Raw genomic sequence first — 6,140 nt, 5'->3', positions numbered from 1 at the left:
CAACATCTCTTACCTCTACTGGATCAATGATCATGAGAATCATAAGCATGAAGCAATAACATTATCAGGAGTTCAAAGAAACATAAGCTTTCTAACATTTGAAGAATGGAATCGCTATGGATAACGCTCGTTCATTCGTTTCATTCTTTCTCATATGATCATGCCAAAAGAATAAAAGAGATAGCCTTAACATACCTCGTGTCTCCATTATGATCCAATAACGAACTCATCGTAACTAGTGTGCCAACCCTATAACAAAGGGATACACATATGATCTTAGACGACACCAGTATATCTCATGTATCAAAAGATAAATCTATTCTAAAATGAAACGAGCAACATTTCCCCTATTCCCTAATCACTACAACACAACCAGCAACCAACAACAACAACAGCAACAACCTCATATAAGCCTCTTTAAACTCAAAGCATCATCTTCCAAAGATATACACCAAAATAGCCCAATATACGCCTTGTATGCGATATATTTATACACTTTCTTCTTCCAAATTCAGGAACAACAACTTAACAATAACATCAACCCCTATGTATATTTTAGAAAATCCATCCATAATGACTCAAGATCATATTCCAAATCAGCTGACAAAACTAACAAGAGCTCTAGCATGTATCCTAAATTGTCTTCCACAATTTCTTTATCTAACAAGTTGACTAATGACCAAACTAACTCAAGGACATAAAGAAAAGATGTAATCTTACTTCAATCCACAAGAACAGCCTTAATCTTAGGACACTTCACCTAGAAAAAGCTTCAACTTCAACACAAAATAAATCCTGAAATTGCTAAGATTCGGAGGCGACCAAAGTTATAATCATGAAATCGATGAAGGAATAAAGCTATACTTGATCTTGGATGGGCTTGAGAGAATTTGAGGAAATTTTCATAAAAGAAACCTTTAACAAGTTGCCACCGCACTACGTTGAAATTCAAAGAAGGAACAAGATTTTTGTAGTACTTCATTAATTTGGAGAGGAAGAGAATCAATTGTTGCTGCTGTGCAAATTTGAAAGAAGGAATAAAATACTTGCCGGTACTATTGATTAATTTAAGCAAAAGATATTTGCTACTGCTATCAACGAACTTGAAAGAAGAAAACAAAGATACTTGCTATTAGTACTAATGAAAAATAGGCGGTGGAAAGCATATGTTGGTACTTATCCATTAATTCTTTAATATACTACATTTATGTCAATTAGACATGACACGTGAATACAACATGAAACAATTAAAAAATATAAGTCTTACCTCATGTGCTATTATTAAAATATTAATGAATCATGGTACCATATAAAATTAATACATACACTAATATTTCATTAAAACATCCATGTAAAAATATATATATATATATTATCAACTTCTAATTTTCCCAATCTCATATAAAGAGTACCAATTTTTGTACCCTTAATTCTCAAAACGGTAGAAAGATAATCTTCTTTTCTTATGAGAAAATAATTTCTATCTTTACAATAAAGAAAATTCCATTTATAAACTTCCTCATACCATGTGTATAATTTAAAGCATATTCAAAAAGTAGTAGCAATAATAGTAAGTACTCAAAATCATACTTTTCAAATTTTTACTAAAAGGTTTCACTTAAAAGAAAATACCATATCAAGGCTATATATAATAGTTTCAAAACTCGTCAAACTTATGGGTCTTACATATATAATCTCATGTACGACGTTAATCCTCTAAATCCATATTGATCAACTCGTGACGCAACTTAACGTAAATATACGGGATGTTGTTATTTCCTTTTCCCCCCACTTGGATTCAAGTTCCATAGTGTATACCCAAATGGGTTCATTTGGACCAAACTTGTGATAAATATCAGCCAACTGACCCTTCCAATAATCTGGTAAAGATTACTCTAATGTTCCCAAGGCATCCCAACTCGAAACATATTTAAAATGTTCAAACATTAATTCTGACAGTTTCTCCCCAAAAAGACAAAGATGACTTGGTATAGATGCAGATGGGTTCATTTTAAATTTTTGAAATTCTACATATTTTCTTTCTCCTTCCCTCCACACAATTCTTTTCTCCTTAAAGATATTTTGTAGCGTCCTTGGGACATTCTTGATGACTTCAGGCTCAGAGTCAGAATCATTACTGAATTTAGTCATTCGACGACGCATTCTTCTATGTTGTCCTTTTGCTCTACTTTTACCATGACTCCCACTTAGAGCAATTCGAGCATGTCCCCGTCTAGCCATGTCTGAAATGGGAACAAGAAAACAAAATGATTGTTACCATTCAATGTGACAACATATGCCACAATTAATCGTAGAAGACAAAATTATGTTTAAGGGTCATCAGGACTAAACAAAATACACTAAGGAGACAGAGAGTTATTTAAAGACCAATATGCAAAAAAAAAATATAGGTCCATAATCCAGATGACACAACATATGAAATCATATAACAATAACAAATTCTGGGCATGAGCACTTTTATTCTTTTTAAAAACTGAAGAAAAAAAAAATGCATCATCTAGAAACGTGACTTCAAGGAGAAAAAAATAGTCACTCTTAACACATAAGAGCATTTATGACTCATTCCCACTTATTTAATAATAAATATTGATACTTATGCAATTAAAAAGTACATGAAAAAGTACAACAAATATTGATACTTTAAACAAGGTTGAAATAACTAGTTTGGGTACCATAGATGAAATAGGTACCATCCTTGAAAAAACTTGTTTCGGGTACTAGTGAAACTTGTCTTGGGTACCACCATTGAAATGGGCACCACTAGTAAAATATTCCAATAGGTGCATGAAATATTACTGACAGGTACCACTGATGAATATTCCAACGTGTTTTAGTCTTTATTTTCAGATATTAGTCTTTGTTTTCAGATATTACTGCCAAAAGAAAATGGACAACAATTTTCATGACATTAACTTTTTTCAGAAAGACTAGGAAACAAATAAATCCTAGGCTCTAATACCATTGTTAGAAAAATAATACGGAGCAAGGACAACAAATTGTGTACCTTAACACAGCGGAAGAATCGTTGAACTTGCCACCAAAAGAATCGCCCCAAGTCAAACTTTGAATCTCGTGGAAACAAAAGTAAAAATCCCACAAACTATATGCCTTTAACTTATGTGTGTTTCTATGGAAGAAAACAGAGAGATTTTCTACTAGTTTTTAGAAGGGAGACACAATTATCCTTTTTAAAGAAGAAGACAAAAACTGTCACGGGGGGAAACTGATTCCATCCTGTATACACGTTTACAGGAGCAGTTTTCCTATTTTTCATTTATAGGATAACTTAGATAACTTCTCCCACACGTATCCCCTCTAAAACGGGTCGGGTCAGTCCACATGGGCAACCTGCTATCCAGACCCGAATATCCGACAATATTGATATATAAATTTTAATTTGCATTTTAGATGGTTTAAATTTTTTGTCAACTATAATATTCAAAAATTATTTTCTATCAGAAATATAAATTTATTTTGCTGAAATGAGATTTTTATAATATTTTATTGATGTGGTGTAATTTCACATGCACATTTAGATATTGAAAACGAACAGACTTAATCATTTAGTGTTCAGATCTAGAGACCACATCTTAATAATCAGATGTGCATTCAAATCCAGACATCTAGATCTTAATGCATATCTTAATATTCAGACGTCTTAATCTTAATTGCTTAACTTGATTTGGTTTTAAAAATAAAAACCCGACTACTCTTGGTTTGGTTATGTTTTAGCTAAAAAAAAAAAAAATCAAACCGAATCAACCCAACCCGATATTACAAGTATAAAATTTCAAAGATATTTTATAAAATTTCAAAGATATTTTATACATAAAAATAATTATTTATAATGTAATTTATAAATATTTCTTAAACTTTTTCATAGTTGTTTTTCTTTACATATTATTTCAAGCTTGAAATTAGAATTTTGAATGGTCCAATAAGTTTTATAGCCCATATATATTAGTAACTCGAATAAAACCCAATAAATATCAAGTCAATACTAATGCTAACAACAAAAAAAAATTCAATTCTAACACTAGGAATGATAGTAATGTTGGATATCTATTCTTTAGTTTTATATTCGTTTAGACAGTGAAAATAAATAACATAAATTTATTTTTTCTTTAATATTTAGTAACGTATATTACTTATTAGTCGTACTTATTTTAGCATGACTTAGTACTTTATGATCATTTTCTATATGCCTTATAAATTAGCCGTATTTATTATAGCATGACTTAGTACTTTAACATTATGATCATTTTATTTTATGTGATTTCATTACTTTTTTTGTTGAATATTTTAGTACAATGTCATCTCTCATTTCACATTTTGTGTTATTTTCTTTAAAATATTTTAATTAGATAGTTGTATCATATTAGAACTAAATAAATATTTGAAGTACAAGTTATATATTTTGTATGAAGACTTTATTGGGGACAAAATCCGAAAAACCCAAGCAACCCGAAAAAACCGTAAAAATCCGAGGTTGAAAAACCCGAATTTTACTAGTTTGGTTTGATTTATAGATTTAAAAATCCGATACAATTGATTTGGTTTGGTATTTGAAAAATCCGAATCAATCCGTCCACGTACACCCCTAGACTGCTACTAATGTCTATACATGCAATTTCCTAATTTGTTTGTTGATTATGATGGAGAAAATTAGCATGTATTATGAAGCAGTATTAGAATATCATAAAGAAATCATTCAGATATGTACAATTTTAAAACCGGACAAATTAATAAGGTCAAGATTGAAAGAAAATTATTTTTAGAAACGTACTTTAAAAAAGTCCTGAATATAGTTGCATTCAAGAATATTCTTGGAGGACTATTAAGTCAGCATAAAGAATGGAAAATATGTCTATTCCGGGTGACGACGCCAGGAGTTTTATTAAGGAGGTTCAAAAATATAAAGAAGTAAACACACAAAAAAACCAAATGATTCAATATCTACTATATATACATAAAAAGTAATTTAACCTTACATATATAGAGTAATGAACCCCTCAGCTCAAACCAGCTCCCCCCCCCCCCCCCCCCCCCCCCCCCGGCCACCCACAATACTTCCTCTCTATCCTAATTTATGGGACACCATTCATATGTTTAGGGTCAAATTCTTTAATTTTGACCATAAATTCGGATATGTAATTAATCTTTAGTTTCTTGAAATAAAATAAATATTTGAAAATTGCGTAAAAAGTAGTATTAAGTCACGTAAATAATTGACAATTTAAAGTATTAAAAAGACGTGAAAACATCGTTATCCCCACGGTGCCACATAAATTGAGATGAAGGAAGTATATAATACTCCATAATTTATGTAAGTACTAGGGCTACTAGCACAGAATCAACAAACGGTCAATTTTCGTAATCCCGACTTCTTAGTTGTAAGAAATTAAATCTAAAATACTATATGGTATAAAAATATAGAAAATAGAGGAAATTATTGCTTGCTTAAGGTATCATTAACTTGAAATTCTCCGAAGAAGCCCACTGACTATAGTCGGCGTTGCCTACAATCCAACCTTGAGAATCACCAACTTCATAAACAGCACCAGTTGAGAGTCTCATAAATGTAATAAAAGAAAGAAGCATTATTGGTATTTTGGTGAAATCCATGGTTAAGCTCCGGAGAAAATTTTGCAATACTAATGTTGAATTTTTCACTAAGGGATGTCAAAATATGGATGTAAAGGCCTATTTAAATAAGCCCTGAAAACCATACTTATTTTACTAGGAAAACCGATTATATTATTTTGAAATATTGCTTCTCAATATATGGAAATTAATACTCCATAAATGAAATTATGTAGTACGGACTTAAACATCGCACAAAAACCTATTTTACTAGGAATTCGTTTTCCTAACTTATAGAAATTTAGTATAAAGGAAATGCCATGATTTAAAGAAAGGTTTACAACATAACAGAATTCTCTCCTCTACTTATGGAGATGAATATAAAAGGAAATTGTCCAAACATAAACCTTTACAAAGGTGCAGTTACCTTTGACGTACGTATAAAGAAAAAATAATTAACCTTGTGAATGTCAAAAAACAAAAATGGTAAGTACTTGGTCGAGATTCTTTTTTTTTTTTCTATGGAACTTCAAAAG

This window comes from Lycium barbarum, chromosome 2 (assembly GCF_019175385.1).
Source record: "Lycium barbarum isolate Lr01 chromosome 2, ASM1917538v2, whole genome shotgun sequence".
Lineage (NCBI taxonomy): Eukaryota > Viridiplantae > Streptophyta > Magnoliopsida > Solanales > Solanaceae > Lycium > Lycium barbarum.
Note: the sequence above shows the minus strand (reverse complement) of the source record.